Below are 20,329 nucleotides of genomic sequence, written 5' to 3' on the forward strand. Positions count from 1 at the left end.
AACGGAAAACATTCGCACTCTTGTAGTAACGCAAGCATACCACGTCATGGGCTTGATTCCCATTATTATGATAAAAAAAAAAAAAAACATGAGTGCATATTATTTAACAGAAGAGGAAAACATATTTTAGTAGCTTCTGATTAATCATCCTCAAAGCCTCTGCCACTTGGTGGCAGCATCAGTCTTAGTAAACTGGGAAACTTCAACTATTTTGGTCATAGCTTCACTTGGCTTGGAAACTGCATTTGAAATCATGCCATGCACCACTGCATTTTAAGTCAGAGATAAAAAAAAATAAAAAAAAAAATGGTCAAATGCAACACAAACACATAAAAAGACATAAATGCTGAAAGTTCAAGTTCACCTTTTTACATATTCAAACTTGTTATCTTTGTCGTTGGTCTAAAGTGGGCCTCCAAGAGGCCATGAACATTTCTCTTTCTCACAGATTAAAGGCCTGAGAAACCTGCTATGAGTTTCTATAAAAAGCCAGAGTGTAGTCCTGCGGTCTCAAGTGGGTCGGGGTGTATGGAGATGATGGTTCACATTCACAGCTTTTACTATTTCTGTACAGATACTAACAGAGGGAGGTTAGTGTTAACACCAGACCCACAACTCACAACCAGTGTTGGGTAAGTTACTCAGAAAAAGTAATTAATTACTAACAGCTAATTACATCTTCTACAGTGTAATTAGATTACTGTACTAATTACTCTGTCTGAAAAGTAATTGCATTTCTTATTACCAATTGCTTTCTAAAACCTTATCAAACTCAACCAGAAAAATACAAGTATAGACATGAAACTTCTTTTAATTCTTTCAAATAATTCATATAAAATCAAATAAATTAACGATGAACTGGCTAAAGAATTTAAGGGGGCAGCGTTAAAATAGAAAACATATATTTTAACATTAGACATTAAATTTAGATTTTAAATTCACTATTGTTTTATATAGAATCGTTCTATAGTCTATACAGTAGTGTTGGGTTTGAGTCCACCTTAGTCGAGTCCGAGTCAAGTCCGAGTCTTTAAAGAATCGAGTCCGAATTGAGTCCAAAAAGGGCCCAGTTGGACTCAAGACCGAGTCCATAACAGGCAGAGTCTGAGTCGAGTCCGAATTAATCCGTTCATGAATCTGAATTAAAATTGTAACTGTAAACTCAACATCAATAGTTTAAGCTTATTTTAAACTTCACAACTAAGAAAAATAGTTTGTCAATATAAATGTAACAAAAACACCTCTGTTGCATTTCACATATACATTTTATGATTAGTATCCTGCTGAACAGACTTCAAAGTGGTTTCAGAATGAAAGCATATGCTTTAGGTGTATGAAGACAAAACTTTCCTTCAGCACAATTCTTATTGAGTTCTGTTGACATTTCAGTTATTTGTTGCTTTTTCTCCTCCATTCAAACATAGACTAAAGAAAGTGAAAGCTGTGTTAGTCATTACAACCAATGTTATTATGTTTCAAATTTTAATATAGTTTTTATTTCTACTTCATTTTCAATTTGTCAATTCAATTTAATTTAGTTTTATTTAAAATAATCCCTATCTAAAGAAATAATAGTCTATAATGAGATCTTTTTTCTCTATCTGCTGACTGATTTGGGAAAATACATTACATTCAAATGAGTCAACACAGTAGTAATTAGCACTCACTGAGAAGTTACATCTCACGATTTGACTGCAAATGCTACATCCAAAAACACCGGAAAAGCCCACTGATAATATTAGGGCCATGTTATCACAGACATGATTTTCTAGTTAATTTGCGGGAAACCACACAGTGCAGGGCAGTTCAGCGTACTGCTCGTGCCTCTAAATCCCTGATGTGTATGTGTGCGTCTTAATCCGCAGAAGATTAAAAAAATAATAATAATTGATATTTGCTTGAGTGGCAGCCATGTTGGTCTGCAATCAGTCTGAAATCTTTAAATACCAACCAAAGAAAATTTAATTGAACTCTTCTTTAACTGCAAAAACATGAAGAATAATAATTTTGAGTCATACATTTAACAGAATTGTCCTTCAAAAGTGTCAGAGATATAGGCTAAAAAAGACGTGCATAAGTTACCCAGTGGTTTACAATAAAAATAAAATAAAATAAACATTTAAAATACAAACATCATAACCAACTAAATTCATCTCATAACATGAAGTTTAGCTTCATCCACAACTCTGTCATCAAATAATACATTTATTTTATAGTCTATAATTAAATTATAAAAAAAAAAAAAAAAATTCACTGCCCAAAATATCCTAATATTTTACTGTGCATGGTTGAATGTTGTGAATGGTGGACAAATGTTGTAAAAGAATGTATTTTAAGCAGCTTGTTAATGCTTTGAAAATAGTCAATCAATAATAAATAGGCGCTGTTTATCTGTTTAGAGTTGCTATCTGCTTTAGCAATTATGCTTTTTTCCACGACTATTTAAAAAGTTACACGTTTTGAACCACGACGAACCACAATGTGAGCACCGTCTTGGCTGCAGAAACACCACACGCAATTTTACCAGTTGTCAGGTCCCATGTTGTGTGAAACTGCCTTGTTTAGTTTTTATTACATTGGACACATACCCATCTTTATGTTTTCGTCATGCCAGCCTCCTCGGTAGTCAATGTTATACAGTAGTCTCTGTAGTAACATTCATGCGTATTGGTTAACTGATGAGAGTGCCTGTGCATGTGCATATGTGTGTGTGCCTGTGTTTGTTTAAACACAGTGAAACAACTCTGACTACATCTACGACTTCAGGGGATGCAGACAGAGATGTGTTCATTAATTTCTGTTTATTTATTTATTTTCATTGTATCACAAATGTCATGGACTCGGATGGACCTGGAAAAATATCCAAAGGCACGAGTCAGAGTCAAGTCAAGTCAGAGTAAAAATGCATCCAAGTCTATTACTCGTGACTCAAGTCCAAACTGGAGTACCCCAACTCTACTATACAGTATTTAATGCAATTACATCAGAAGTAACTGTAATTAAATTACTGAAAAATTAAGAGTAATCCCATAGAGTTTGGACTCAAGATGGCGCCGAGTATGGCTGCTGCTTTGCGAGCTCCGACACAACATGGTAGTGTTTTGTTTGTTTTGTTTACAATTCTTATGTTTTTTTGTCTTGGATGTTGTCTGCCTTATTGTCTACGACAGACAAACACTTTTGGACATTGGTTCAGCAATTTCATACCGTAAACCGGACTTCAAATTCCTCAATGCCGATCCGCTGTTTACAAACATGCAAGCGGAGCCCTTTGTCTGGGCAGTCCGGACGCAGAAATGCAGGAGGAAAAGGGGAAACAGAGCCGGCGTTCTCATCAGAGTAAGACGTCGCGCAAATAGACCCCTGCTGCCCAGTATTCTACTGGCAAATGTTCAGTCTCTGGATAACAAGTACTGCGAGCTGAAAGCGCGGCTTTCTTTCCAATGAGAGACGAGGGACTGCTGCATTATCTGCCTTACGGAAACTTGGATGTCTGCGGAGATTCCAGACTCAGCCACTGAACCAGCGGGGTTCTCCGTGCACTGAACAGACAGAGTGAAAGACCTCTCAGGTAAAAGCAGAGGTGGTGGTGTATGTTTTATGATCAACAAATCCTGGTGTGATCAGAGGAACGTACATTCTATCAAGTCTTTCTGCTCTCGTGATCTGGAATTTCTCATGCTTCTGTGTCGACCATTCTGGCTACCGAGGGAATTCACAGCGGTCATTATCACTGCTGTGTACATCCAGCCACAAGCCGCCACAGACCGGGCACTCAAGGAACTGTATGGGAGTATAACCGCGCACCCTGAGGCCATGTTCATTGTGGACTTTAATAAAGCCAGTTTCAAATCAGTCGCACCAAAATATCACCAGCACATTAATTTCAACACATGAGGGGACCGGGTTTTGGACCATTACTACTCTCCCTTCCGGGATGGCTACAAATCCCTCCCCCGCCCACCATTTGGCAAATCGGACCACTCTTCCATTCTGCTTCTGCCCGCTTACAGGCAGAAACTGAAACAGGAAGCACCCACCCTCAGAACGATCCAGTGCTGGTCGGACCGATCAGACTCTATGCTACAAGACTGTTTTGATCACATAGACTGGGAGATGTTCCGGTCCGCCTCTGATGACGACATCTAGCTTTATACTGATAGCGTAATGTGTTTCATCAGAAAGTGCGTGGAGGACATCGTTCCGACCAGAACAACACGGATCTATCCGAACCAGAAACCATGGATAAATAGCGATGTTCGCGTGGCACTTAATGTGCGGACCTCCACTTTTAATTCCGGGAACGTGGAGGAGCATAAACAAGCCAGTACAGGAACAAGATTGAAGGACTGTTTAACACCACCAACTCTAGAAGCATGTGGCAGGGAATTAACATCATCACTGACTTTAAAGGGAATAAAAACTCCGCCATGAACACCGCTGCCTCTCTCCCGGATGAGCTAAATACTTTTTTGCTCGTTTTGAGGGAAATAACACCACCCTCGTGGAGAAAGCTCTCGCGGCCGAAGCTACAGAGGTTAGTTCACTCTCCGTCTCTGTAGCGGATGTAACCCGATCCTTCCGACGGGTGAATATCCGCAAGGCTGCGGGCACAGGCGGCATTCCGGGCCGCGTCATCAGAGCGTGTGCGAACCAGCTGGCTGGTGTTTTTACGGACATTTTCAACATTTCCCTCTCTTTGTCTGTAGTCCCCACATGCTTTAAAACATCCACCACTGTGCTTGTTCCAAAGCAATCAAAAATAACTTGCTTAAATGACTGGCATCCTATTGCTCTGACCCCCATCATCAGCAAATGCTTTGAGAGACTAATCAGAGATTACATCTGCTCTGTGCTGCCTCTCTCTCTAGACCCATAGCAGTTTGCTTACTGCAACAGCCGCTCCACTGATGATGCCATTGCATCTACAATACATACTGCTCTCTCCCACCTGGAAAAAAAGAACACTTATGTGAGAATGTTGTTTGTAGACTACATATCAGCATTCAACACCATAGTGCCCTCCAAGCTTGATGAGAAACTCTGGGCTCTGGCCTTAAACAGCTCGCTGTGCAGCTGGATCCTGGACTTCCTGTCAAGCAGACCAGGTGGTTAGAATAGGCAGCAACATCTCCTCATCACTGACCCTCAACACTGGAGCCCCACAGGGCTGTGTTCTCAGCCCACTCTTGTATTCCTTGTACACACATGACTGTGTGGCAACACATAGCTCCAATGCCATCATTAAGTTTGCTGATGACATGACGTTGGTAGGTCTGATCACTGACAATGATGAAACAGCCTACATAGAGGAGGTACACACTCTGACACACTGGTGTCAGGAGCACAACCTTTCCCTCAACGTCAGTAAGACAAAGGAGCTTGTGTTGGACTTCAGAAGAAAAGACAGAGAACACAGTCCCATCACCATCAATGGAGCACCAGTGGAGAGAGTCAGCAGCTTCAAGTTCCTGGGTGTCCACATCACTGAGGAACTCACATGGTCCATCCACACTGAAGTCGTTGTGAAGAAGGCTCATCAGCGCCTCTTCTTCCTGAGACGGCTGAGGAAGTTTGGAATGAACCGCCACATCCTCACATGGTTCTACACCTGCACTGTAGAGCGCATCCTGACTGGCTGCATCTCCACCTGGTACGGCAATAGCACAGCCCACAACCGCAAAGCACTGCAAAGGGTGGTGCGAACTGCCAGACACATCATCGGAGGTGAGCTTCCCTCACTCCAGGACATATATACCAGGCGGTGTGTGAAAAAAGTTCGGCGGATCATCAGAGACTCCAGCCACCCGAGCCATGGGCTGTTCTCACTGCTACCATCAGGCAGGTGGTATCGCAGCATCAGGACCCGCACCAGCCGACTCCATGATAGCTTCTTCCCCCAAGCAATCAGACTTTTTAACTCTTGATCTCCCACGATCAAAATACATCAGCACTGCACTTTATTACTCTAACTTTTATATCTCACACCGGACTGTCATAAATTATATTATTATTATATTATATTCTCTCTTAACAACTGACTATCAACTGACAGCCTGAATGTCAATACAGTACAATACAACCTACTGTACATTCTATATATACTATATATACTTTTTTTATTGAATAATGTGTATCTATATTGTGTGTATTGTATACTGCACAGTATATGTTATTATTTGTATATTGTGTTGTGTGTAATTATGTGTATATTAGACTTTAAATTGTGCTGTGTTAATTTGATGTTATTGTAAATTGGTATATGTCTCATCACTGTCACGATTGCTATGTAGATCGGAACTGCACCCAAGAATTTCACACACCATTGCACTTGTGTATATGGCTGTGTGACAATAAAAGTGATTTGATTTGATTTGATTACTTTTTCAATGAAAAGTAAATTAATTATAGTAATTAATTACTTAGTAGTGCATTACACCCAACAATGCTCACAACCAAGCGCCTGAGTGTGTGTGCTCAACATGTTTGGGATCGCATATGTCTGTTTGTGCATACAGTCGCAAACTTGACCTTGTATGTTCGTGTGTGTGCATGCTTTTACATGTGTGTGCATGTGCCTAAGTGTGTCAGTTTGTGTCTGCTTGTGTACACTAAAACTTTCCACTATTACAAATACTGAGTCACTCCCACCACTTTACCCAGCAGCATCCAGACTCTCCACAATTGTCAAATGATTCAACCTACTTTAAACCTGATGTGACAAAAGGCTCTTAGACACACAGAGAGAAATGTAGAAATTCTCATAGTCATGCCATGCCCAGACATGGCTGGCCTGAACTTGGAGAAACGGGTCTAAGTTACCAACAACCAACTAACACACAAACTAACACTTAACACTGAAAGATGTAGATCTTACAGCATACTGGTGAAAGCCATTTTCATATGGTGTATCAGCATCACACTGTAAGAGGGAAACATAAAAATAGCACAGTATTAAAACCATGAAACGTCTGAAAAACAACTTTCCAAGCTTTACTAAATTTGCTATGACAGAATTTACAGTATTACATCCTTCTGACGAAACAAAAACATTTGTTTGACAATATTTACTACTCATGTAATCTGCAGTAACGCCACAGTAAATACCTGGAAGATCTTCTGCAAGCATCTCCTTTCTTGCTTCAATGTATATTTTAGCCAAAAGGATTTTTCTTGGTGCAAGCTCATGCACAATAATAGTGAAGCCCTCCTTGAAGCACTGGACAGTTGATGAATGGATTTGTCAGTTTCATCACATCACTGAAAAAATATATATATATATATATATATATATATATATATATATATATATATATATATATATATATATATAGTAATGGAAAGTTAATCATTCGCATTAACTTGACATTAAAGTGGTCACACCAGTCTTATAGAAATAGTCCACCCAAAAATGAATATATGTCCTAACTCACCCTTATTTCGCTCCAAACCTGTATATCATTTTCTTCTGTGGAACACGAAAGGTGAATATTTGATTATAATCTATATATTGATTATAATCTTCGTAGTGTTTATTGGCCATAATGTAAGAGGATGGTAACTTAAAAAAGCTCAAAAAGAGGGAAAAATTCCATAAAACCACAGTAAAAGTAATCAATGCTAATTTAACTACATTCCAAGTTTGGTCACAGGATGCAGTGAGAACTAGTGAGGTTTTCAGTGCTTTATTGCTTTACATTTTTTTTTCTTTTTTTTTTTTTTTTTTTTTACAATCGCTAACATCCTTTTGTCCTATCTGTAGTCACATTTTCAAAACTCTAAACACAATTAGAACAACGTCTGTCTGTTTTGGACCATACCATTAACACAATTCATGTTGTTTTCACAGAATATGCAGTCAGTTAACACGTTTCTAAAATGCTTAAATTGTCTTTACATACAAGCTTACCCAATACCAAAATCATGGATCTTTCTTGTCTTATTTACAAATGCTTGCACACAGCATGCCAGAAATGAAGACCTAATGTTCTAAACCTTACTGTAAATATAGTATAAGGCCTCTACTTCTGCAACAACAGGAGCTCAAAAGCTATACTGAAACAGCTGATAAGCATTTTTGAATGAACCGATCATTGAAACAATAGCTGATTTACTGTAGTGTTTTATTTTTACATATTTGGAACCAAAGGCCATGTATGTTGGATTTTTTGTTGATCACTGGCAGCAATTTTATGTTGCTACTGTAATACCGTAAAGCTTTTACTGCAGCAATTCTGTCACTTACTATTTTTTTTTCTACTGTACATTTAATAAAGTAATGACTCGTTCACTTTTAGATAGTATGTTGCCAAGAACGCACACATTCGATATTCAACCAAAAATGTAGCGTGGTTTACAGCAAAAGGAAATTGAATTATAAAAAAAAACAATGGATTTCATATTGTCTATTGTATGCAGTTAGAACTGAAACATGTAATGCAGTTTTTGTAATGCCATCTACTGTTAGTATTTTGACAGTCGCTGTACTATGACTATATATTCCTGTTGGATAGAAAATGTGTTACTATTTTGGCAATTATTAGATATTGAGTTGGGTTTGCTGTGTTTTGATAGAGTTAGTGCATATAAAGTTTTTTTTTTTTTTTTTGGCATTTTGAAATGTAGAGTTGGTATTTAATGAACAAAGTGTGGTTTTGAGCAGAAAATTAACTATTTGGCTAATTGTGTGATGTAGGTGTGTTGCGGTGTTAAGATTTAAAAAAAAAAAAAAAAAAAAAAAAAAAAGCTTGTTAGTGATTGTAAAAACTGTAATTTGATAGTAAATACAAAATTATGTTCTGTTCAATGTGATCATATCACTACAGAAAACTTGGAATTGTGACAAGACAGGAGAGGAATGAGGATCTAAATGCAGCCTTTAATAAAACAAAAGTAAACTCAGAACATAATGAAACAAAACACAAAGAACAGTATAATACAGATGAAGACTGACTAAGAAACCAGGGGAAAACAAGGGCTTAAATACACAAGGGAAAACAAGGGAACGAGGAACACCTGGGGAAACAATCAGGGGAAAACCAATCATGAAAAGAAACTACAGAAGGACTACAAAACTAACAGGAAACTAAACCAGAATTTCAACATAAGTCAAGATAAAAAAATAAAAAAAACACAACCCCACACACAACAACCACAGGGAATATGTGACAGAGCCCCCCTTTTAAAAGGAGCAGATTCCAGACGCTCCAAAAAAACAAAAACAAATTGTCCATGGGGGAAAATAGGCAGTTCAAGCGGGCACAAGGGGAACAGAGGAACATTCTGTCGTGGAAGACTCTGGGGGCAGAGCCGTGGAAGTCTCTGGGGTGGAGCCGTGGAAGACTCTGGGGGCGGAGCCGTGGGAATCAGAGGCACACGCTCCAAGAGATTGGTGCCAAGTATGCTAACAAAAACGGAGAAACATAAGCAAGATCAAGGATTACAGGCAATAAATGTCATAATACTTTTATTTTATTGATTTATTGTGACAATACTGTGGCCGGGGAAGCAAAAGTGTAAAAAATCAACAATTCCTTGAATAATTTGGGCATTCGGAATTAATGTTGCCATATTTCCAACTGTAATCACGCATATTAAAAATGATATTATTGCTCGTGGATGAAAAACAATTATAGCCGATACACACTTGCTTTAGACCGGCCCAAAGCACCAGCTCTCTGGCGTGGTGAGCGGCGTTGAGCGGATTTCTTCGCGCCAGTGGACACTTACCGTTAAAAGCGCAATACGTAGTGCAAGAAATCAGTTCGACAGACTGTGTTTAAATGAAGAAAACATGACAAAAAACTTCCTGAGGTGTAGTAGCTTTGGTATAAGCAGAATGATTGTCTCAAACATCAAATTATTGAAAATGAATGCAAACCTGAGGCTTAACGGCTGAAACACGATTACCAATACTGGGTGTGCAATAATTGTCAATAATTCGATGGTCCCTCGTCAATTATTCCATACTAAACTGAAATAGGAAAACAATATGGTGGCTTTCTCAAGCCTGTATAATTAAATAAGTATTTTGGTGGGAGGGCAAATATGGTTAGCACGTGAACACGTCAACGGCCCTGTCAATGAAAATTACTACCTACAAACACATAACAATTGGACAAATACACAAAATACAAGTGAAATACCAATTATAACACTTAAAGCTAGGGTGTGCAATCTTTTCCAGAAACCGTTATACTGGTTGAAAGTCTCTTCACATCCTGATAGCTATCAATAATTTAAGTGGTCTAAATGTAAAAAAAATACATATATATCTTTTGTGGAAGGGACAGGACTAAAAAATGATCGACCAATCATTGCATTCAGTCTGAATGTAATGATAGGATGTCCTTCCTGTCTGTCAATCTAATTTGCATACCGCCGCGCAACTTGTTCATGCAGACAATCACGTCATCAGCGTGTGGTTCCTTGACGCTGTGCAGAGCAAGCGCGAGAATGGAAGGCGAACAGCAGCTACCTTATGTTCCTCCTGAACCACCAGTAAAAGGAAACAAGAAAAGTTCTACAAACTTCTACAATGAAAAAACGTCTGGATCAAGAGTGTGCTAAAAGCAGAATTAACATTGCCGTTGCTTTTCCACGCTGGAGGCAACTGCGGGACTCAAAGGGTCTGAAAAATGATACCATGGTTGCTGTATCTCTTTTGGACAGGTAATTACATGGTTTGATTTGTTTTTGATAAATTTTGTTAATGTAATGAAGTATTTAGCTCATGTAGTTTGTGTACCTGTGTGATAGAGGAGGCATGGCTTTGGAGACACCTCTGAAGCGAGGGCGGGCTCTATGCTTTCAAAGCTAGCTTGCTAACTGCTAGCCTCTCTGGATTACACACTCTAGCTTTAAAGTTAAACATATCTCTGAATTTATGAGATTCTTTAGTGACTTCAGGTTCTTTTAACTTGAAAAGATCCTCCGTCAACAGTCAGAGATCAAATCAAATCAAATCCCTTTATTGTCGCTCAACCATATAAACCAGTGCAACAGTGGGTGAAAGTCTTGGGTGCGGTTCCAAGCAGCATAGCAGTATAACAATTACAATAAACATCTGATTTACACTTAACACAGTTTACACATCTTGTTACACAATACATTATACAATATACAGTATACACAAAATAAGAAGACTGTATACAATAAAAATGTAATCAGTGGAAATAAATATGAAGTGTTGTGTAGACATTCAGTTGCCAGTTTGTTATTAAAAGAAGTATAAAATGTGAGTCCAGTCTGAGGCTAATAAAGTGTGGTGCTGATATATGTATCATGAGCGATCAAGAGTTCAGAAGTCTGATTGCTTGGGGGAAGAAGCTGTCATGAATTCGGCTGGGTCCTGATGCTGCGATACTGCCTGCCTGATGGTAGCAGTGAGTGCAGCCCATGGCTCGGGTGGCTGGAGTCTCTGAAGATCCTCTGAGCTTTTTCACACACCGCCTGGTATAGATGTCCTGGAGGGAGGGAAGCTCACCTCCGATGATGTGTCTGGCAGTTCGCACCACCCTTTGCAGGGCTTTGCAGTTGAGGGCGGTGCTGTTGCCGTACCAGGTGGTGATGCAGCCAGTCAGGATGCTCTCTACAGTGCTGGTGTAGAACCGTGTGAGGATGTGGTGGTTCATTCCAAACTTCCTCAGCTGTCTCAGGAAGAAGAGGCGCTGGTGAGCCTTCTTCATAATGGCCTCAATGTGAACGGACCATGTGAGTTCCTCAGTGATGTGGACACCAAGGAACTTGAAGCTGCTGACTCTCTCCACCGGTGCTCCATTGATGGTGATGGGACTGTGTTCTCTGTCTTTTCTCCTGAAGTCCACCACAAGCTCCTTGGTCTTATTGACATTGAGGGAGAGGTTGTGCTCCTGATACCAGTGTGTCAGAGTGTGCACCTCCTCTCTGTAGGCTGTTTCATCATTGTCAGTGATCAGACTTACCACCGTCGTATCATCAGCAAACTTAAAGATGGAACTGGAGCTGTGTGTTGCCACACAGTCATGTGTGTACAGAGAATACAGGAGTGGGCTGAGAACATTCCTGATGAAATCCATCATCATGTTGTGAGCGTCGGTCTGTGCACATCCCAAACTTCCCGAGCACATCCCAAACTTCTCATTCACAGTACGCGCCATGAGTCAATCCCATTGTACGAATTTTAATAAAGCCATACACTGTGAAATTACCTGTTGCACTTGCAGCTCTTCAATTTTTCTTGTTTAAAAAAGTTTGTATTGTGCATAAGAGTTTGTGCTCTTAATATGAATAAATTAAATGTCCAAAACGATCCAAAGTTTTCTATTTTATTTAAAGAAACAGCTTGTTTATTTTATATGGGATAAAATGGCATTGTTTCTAAACCTGTTTGCAATTTAATTTAATGAATTTGTTTTATATGTTAAAAAAAAATAATCTTGATGCTCTAAATATACAGTAAACACTAAAGTGCAAAGGTCAGATATGGATTTTTTTTTTCACCTGTTGTATGTGACCAGAGAACGTGAACTATTTTACTGTATAACATTTCATTTTTATCATTTATTATTTAAGTTTTTGTTGGTGTTGGGTGATTTTCAGTTGCGTGTTAATTGGATTGTTGACATCACGTTTGGGACAATGAAGTGAATTTCATGCACTTGAAGGGTTTGGCTTTGGCAGCCTTGAACCACCCCATCTCCCACCAGGCAAATCATTTGATTACAGTATTTTGTACCTCTTTTGGGGGAAATGGTACATACATGGACCCTATGATGGACAGAAATGTATTTGTACCTTATTTATCCCTAAAGGGTACATATTAGTACCTTAAGGTGTAACTCTGACCCAGTGAGAGCACAACCACATAAGCTGTACCCTATGTGATCACAAATGGACCCTTTTTTTTGACAGTGATGGTGTTGTACAAAGTGAGAAGCAGCTCCAAATGATTCAGTGCATCAGTGAGCCATTGGAATGATTCAGACTGAATGGCAAACCAATTCAGACCGTGTTGCTAACCTTTTCGAACAATCTGCTAAAAAAAAAACGACTCTAAAGAGTGATTAATTTGCAAATGGGACATCGCTACATCTCATTCGAAACAGCAGACAGAAAATACGGGATGTATGCCACGATTGCTCAAGCCCCCTCGACCACTGTATTATTTAAATATCATATAAAGAAATAATTTGATGAATGACTATACTATCCATAGTAGGAACTACTTCGAGGTTTGAACCATGTTCATTTCATCCATGTTCATTTTATTTTCAAGTTCAGATTGTTCGTTCAATTAACTGATTATAGAATGATTCACCGATTATTTTAATGATCGCTCAAAAATATTCCCAGATATCGCATGACATTTTACGTGGGTTTTTTTTCTTCTTTTTTCTAGTAAATATGCTGGTTATTACTGTTATTTGTTAACTAGATATGGTCAAACATTGTGTTGTTTATCATTCCAAACATACTGAACAACTATAGCTATAGTTTTGGGACATTCCAGCTAACCAAATTATGTCGACATTACGTAACTGCAACGTAATTTGATGACCAAACTTTCATCGTGGCAACATAACTGATTACGTTGTGACAACGTAATCAGTTTGTGTGTATTGTATACTGTACATTGTATGTTATTATTTGTATATTGTGTTGTGTAATTATGTGTATATTAGATTTTAAATTGTGTTGCAGATTTTAAATTGTGTTGTAAATCTGATGTTTATTGTAAATTGGTATATGTCCCATCACTGTCACGACTACTATGTTACTCAGAACTGCACCCAAGAATTTCACACACTATTGCACTTGTGTATATGGTTGTGTGACAATAAAAGTGATTTGATTTGAACCGGAAATGTGAATTTCCTGGATTCGTAGCCACTACGTAACTTTGGAACGGTGCCAGTCAGTCATGACGACGTTGTGGCAATGTCGAGGATCAATAGCTGTTTGCTGGTAACCAGTTGGTTATTTTTGTTTTTAATGATTATTCTATGGGCGAACATGCAGTAGTCTAACATAATTTATGTCCTCATTTGCCCAAAATTAATTTAAAGGCTATTTAAACAGTTGTGCATGTGAATAACGAATGCAGACTCAAAGTTAATGTACTTCATTTATTTTGACAGAGAATAGAAAAAAATGCAACAATAAAATAAATTGATACCTATTGCCACAGAATTTTAACAAAATTAAAAGCCTAAGTGATTTTTGTACTTAGACCAGCTTAACACCTAATGCCTTGAATTATGTTTGTTAAATGAATTTAAAGCAATTTTAAAGATATATAAAAAAATAGTTAATGACTTCATTACAATACAATCTTCAGAAGACATATTTTACATTTACATTTTTAAATGTTTTATACACCTGTTTCTGCAGGTATTTGTTAAACAAGTTTTAATATCATGTTATGTAGGAATTTTGACTCATTTATTGATATTACTTAATAAAAGTGAATGTTTATCACTTACTTTGTATCTCTCCCCTGGTGCCATCATGTTTGTGTGACGTCACGCACCAGCATCTCGAAATCGGATGCTACCTTCAAGTGCACCTAGGAAGCTCATACCTCCAAGTCGGGTATTCGTTACAACGACATGTCACGCATTCATGTAGGAAACAAAATACGGAAGAAGCCAAACTTAAACAATCACGCAATGAACAACAGCAAATGTCCTATTTCTGTTGTACCAGTGAATAAACATTAGTGAATAAACCTGCATCACAAAGACATATGATTTATTAATGTATGGTATCTAACATATTTATTAATTAATTTGCTTAAAACAAAATTTAATTTAAAACAAACCGTGAAGGGTGAGTCATTAGTTGACTGTCATATACAACAAATTAATATTATTTAAATAAAATACAGAAGTTGAAATAATTTAGCAAAATCATTGCTTTTCATCATCTTTGTGACTTTACGGGGTCATTCGTGTGCTCGGAACTCGTAATTACGATATTTCCGACTCCACTTGAAGGGCACATGTGTTGAAAGTTTCCGAGTTGAATAGAATGCAGCATAAGATAAGGTGAGGATATGATGGTCAATTCTACTTGTTGCAAAAAACATAATAATTGCTGGCAACTGTTATTTAACTTCCATTAAAATATAGAGGTAGCTATGATACTTCTCGCCAGCCAATGCAATGCTTGTCATCAGTGAGGAAATCAAAACTAGTCAGCAGCCAGCTAGTTCACTAGCTATCGTTAGCTAGATTGCTAGCTAGCAAGCTAAAATGGAAAGTCATTCAGATAAAATAATGTTAGCACTAGCACTGGACATTAGCGCTAGCTAGCTAATCAGTTGTTGGTGTTAGCAACTGCTTGTGTATTTACTAGCTAGTCAAGTGTGTAAAACATTACTCCTTGCAAGATAGCAAGAAAAGTACCCACTGTTGTACATGTAATTTATTTAATAGGGTTCGCCACAAGTAATAGCAGACTGCAGTGTAACCTGGACAGAAATAAGTATAGAAATGGCTGACTGTCAACCTGAATTTGGGACTGTGTAAATTAAAGAATGTAATTCAATTAAAAAATCATGGTAAAACCAAATTGGTATTGATAAGTTTTAATTGTGAATGTTGACTGAATAATTTTGTATATATTTTTGATCTGTTAATGAAGAATAGCGAGAAAGCTTGCCAGAATAACACCTTTGTATTACAATTGATTCCTCATGAAGAATTTCCAGTTTACACCAAAATATTATAGTTACTACTACTAAGATCTCCTTCAAACAATGTAAATGTTCACAATCGTTCTGTCATGTTTTTATTGTTTTTTTTAAGACAGTGGTGGCTGATACCAATACCAAGTTATCCAGGATATATTATAGTAGCAATAACTGTAGTATGGTATTTTTGGTGGAATAATTGCTGTCATTGCTTTACATTTGTAGATTTAATCTTTACTCATGCTCAGATTAGGGCATCACTCCATCTCTTGCCAAATGTTTAGGTAAAATTCTGCCTCAGTTTTTGCACCCACAATGCACTGCTCACAGGTTGAAATCTGGATCCTCTTGTCAGAGCAGAAGCGATTGATTTTAAATGATACTCCACCCAGCCTGCATCATTTACTCTTTAACACTTTTCCTCATATGTGACCTGCCATAACCTCTCACTGATCGCTCCATTCAGACAACCAAAACCAGCCCTCTCCACACCTACCTACTACCAAAAGTCTTCCTACACATTACAGTGCAGTGGAGACACAGCGGTCTCTATGACATTTGGAGAAAAAGGCACAATGCCAAATGAAAGGTGAACTGGTTTGTAATACCATGAAGTTATGTGGGCTAGACAGTAATGTACAACAAGTAATGCAATTATAGATTACACTACTTTGGAAACACTTTATGTTTTTGAATGTATTTTTCACATGATCTTGAAAGCCTTTTAAACTAAAGGCCTATGACTGAAATTAGTTTTTGTATTCAAATATGAATTGTGCCTAAATATGAATTTCTTAACAAAGATAAAATTGTCATTTAAAATAAAAAAAATAATGGATGAGTTGGACCGAATAGTGAAGAAAAAGCAGTCACAAAGTGCCCAACATATTTGAACTTCTTCAATACTGTTTAAAAAGCATCCCAGGCACCTCATGAAGTTCGCTGAAAGTTCGTTTTAATTTGTTTGTTGATTTTTTTTGTTTATATATATTTATGCAATATCTCACAAGCAAGATTTGGCCGCAGTCAAGAGGCCACAGGCAGAGTGCCATGGGTAATCACAGCAGTGCTGAATTAGGACCATATAGCACGATTGCGAGTGTAATATTGCTTATACACAACAGTTCAATGAACAAGTAAATGTAAAAAAATTAAGAAAAACTGAGTATGGTTGCAAAAAACGCATTTGTGCATGGAACTACATTCTTACGCGACAGATCAGAATCTGCCATTGCTAGTTCAAAACAAATGATGCATCCAAGCCTCCGTTAGTAATTACAAAATTTCACTTTAGAACTAAAATGACAGCTTGGGCTGTTTCTAACAAGTTATTGGAGAAACAAGGATGTGTGTGTGTGTGTGTGTGTGTGTGTGTGTGTGTGTGTGTGTAGAGAGAGAGAGAGAGAGAGAGAGAGAGAGAGAGAGAGAGAGAGAGATGGAGCGTGTGCAATCACCTGTTGATGATGCTGTAGTCTGTTAGTCAGCTTTCTGAAGATAATGTCATTTTGGTGAAATGCAACTTATTTTCTCTGTGGAAAAAGTGGGGGTATTCCTCTCTATTTTGCAGTGGCCGGTGCACAAGAGTCTTTCACTGTAGAAACCGCAGTCTCCTCTGCCATTTTGTCCTCTCCAATGTGGAAAGTCCAGTAAGAGGTTAGCCCATTGAGTTTGTGTAATTAATCAGTCTCTTGTGACTCTCAGCTGTGATGAGCCTTAATGATGTTGTTAGTTTAAAGCCGTTTAAAGATATTTCCTAGCTTTAGCAGTGTAGTAGTACTACGAGCGATCACGGAGCACTGTTGAATATAAACACTGAGTGTCGCTGACTCATTTCACGTGACCATCTGGCTCATATTATACACAAAAATGGTCTTTTGCCTCCACCTTCTGGCTAAAATATGTAATGTCACAAAATTAAATGTAAAGAGACAGATGGCTCTTAACACATCTGCACTGCTCTTATACTTTAGTTTAGAATGGCACGAACACAAGCAGAGTGATACACGCAGTGAAGTGTCTGAGTGCTGATGGTGTGAGACCATCAGTACTCATAGGATGTCTCTCGTCCAAAAAGATTCCAGGACCTGAACTAACTGTTGTGTATATATATAATTTTATTTTTTATCAATGTTGGAGAAAATATTTGGAAACTGTAGATTCCCAAGTTACAAGCTACTCATAACTTAGTTCACTACAGTCTTTTAAAAAAATCAGTAAGCTAAACTAAAATCTACTATTTAAAGAAGAAAATATTTGTAGATATAACAACTGGATGATATTATAACTCTGCAATCAGTTCAGGGTTAAATAGGGTTACTATGATAAACTGAGCATAAATGTTTACCCAGTATACACTAATAAACTAGAAAACAATCTATTTTATATGACTGAATCGAAATATTGTGATAAACAGCATCAATTCACTAAATATTTTGCTTCAAAAAAAGAAAGTCACTTTAAGGCTGTGTGATGCTCAAGTGAATCAGTGAAACATTCGCGTGAACAAGTTTATTCACATGAACCGCCCAAAAAAAAAAAAAAAAAAACAGTGCTACATCAGAGACAGAGAGGATGGTTTAGGTGAGCACGTTGGATTACTCCATCTGCTCTATTGCCGTGTTTGCAATACAATGTGACAAATGTAGTTGTGACGCTACATCGCTACTTGTTGGAAAATGTAACTTTACTAGAATTATTTTGAAAATAGCTGAACTACTGTACTAAAAAAGGTAGTTAGTGTCACAAATTTTAGTTAACTGCTTCCCAACACTGGTTTTGAAGACTTTGCAATTATTGTCAAATGTGGGAAAATAGTAATAATAAAGACACAGTAGGTATGTCCACACTTTTGACATATCGGTAGTGTTCTTACTCTTCTACTGAAAATCTATCTTTGATATCGATAGCTTCAGAGATTGTTGTTAAATTTGCTGACAAACTGTAAAAATAAAGACTAAAATGGAAAAATATTTTTTTTCATTTTATTTTTGCAATATTTTATTTTACAATTGTATTTTATATTTAAAAAATTTACTCTGCAATATATATATATATATATATATATATATATATATATATATATATATATATATAATTTTATTTTATGTTCACAAGTCTCTGTAAAAATGCTTCCACAGTTTCAGGGACATTTTTTAGATAAGACTTTGCAGAGTATGTTACACCCACAGTGATGCCACACTCCATTTAGTGGCACGAGAGCAGCGTTGGGCCCTTGGTTGCTTCAGTGATCTGGCTACTTCAGCTCCTCTGCGGTTACGTTCCACTGACCTTTTTCGTCCGCAATGCTCAAATGCCTGCTCAGGATGTGAAAGTGTGAACAGTGCTAGCAAGTCAATAACACTCACAAGCCGAGGCCCAATGTCTGTTGTACCTGTTGATATGACAGTACAGTAGTGTACCAGTGGTCTAGGTGAACGGACTGCGGTCACAGTTTATGCCTCATGATTTCGGCTGCAAATTTTTGTTCCTGCTGCATCCTACAGTCCTAAAATACCTTCTTTATGTCATCATGAGGTTGTCAGATGTGTCGGGAGATGACATCTTCATTTGTTTCCTGTTTTCACTTCAGCTATTGGCAGCTGTGCAACCATTTTTATCAAACCACTGTTTCACAGTTTTCCTCTAGCTATCTCCACGCACACACAACTCCCTCCAGTCTCTCCGCACTCTCTCACTTTCCTCCACGTCTCTCCACAGATGTTTCTTTCCACACATCTCCTTTTACTTAAGCTCCACACAGGTGCAAACACCTACAGTAACCCTCGATTTTCAGGCTCTGCCGTTGAAGTTTAGACCTTCCTCAAGCAAGTGCAAAGTTCTCTGCAAGCTTTAGGGTTCAATGTTCAATATTTAGTGTTCAGCAGTGCATTTTCAGTCTTGTTTTGCCCTAAATGGGTCCCAGTTTGGGAGTTTCCCCCTTGGCAGTGGCTGTATGAATTTGGTGAGCGGTAGGAAGGAAAGTGGAAGCCCCCCTCCCGCTCCTCCTTCCTCCTCACGCTTCAGATTGTGACCTAGCACTCCGAACTGCCTAACCACATACCAGCCTTTCTATACCCAGAGGCCTTTGCAGCAGACTTTTTCTCTCCCTCCTTCTTTCTCTTTTCTTATTTTGTTCTCTTTCTTTCTTTCACGCTCAGCACAGGAAATAGCACTCCTCAGCCCCTTCAGAAAACCAAGATGGAGGTATAGCATCCCCGCAGCTAAGCGAGGGTATGATATTGCAGGGCAGAGTGGTCAAGCAATAAGATGTGTGGAGTGTGAGAATTCAACAACAGTGCTTTTTTGATGCTCACATTGAATCCAAAATACTTATGCTCTTAAAGCAGTGGATCAACCAAAAATGAAAATTTCAGTCTTAAAGATTCCATCACATTTCAGTCTCACAAAAACTCTAAAGTAGATATCAGGCAGAATGTCCAAGCTTCTGTCCAAAGCATGTTGTTTCTGGTACTTCCAGTACCCTAGGATTGGCCAATTATGCAGACTCACTGACAAGCGGCATCTCCTATCAGATATGTTTGCTTTGGCTCTAGCATTTTTACTTTCCCCTGTGGCACGACCGGATATGTGCCACGTCAACAGCATGGGAGACCTGGGTTTGGATTCCTTGTTGAAACTAGGAAGTAATCGCGTTTG

This window comes from Myxocyprinus asiaticus, chromosome 11 (assembly GCF_019703515.2).
Source record: "Myxocyprinus asiaticus isolate MX2 ecotype Aquarium Trade chromosome 11, UBuf_Myxa_2, whole genome shotgun sequence".
Lineage (NCBI taxonomy): Eukaryota > Metazoa > Chordata > Actinopteri > Cypriniformes > Catostomidae > Myxocyprinus > Myxocyprinus asiaticus.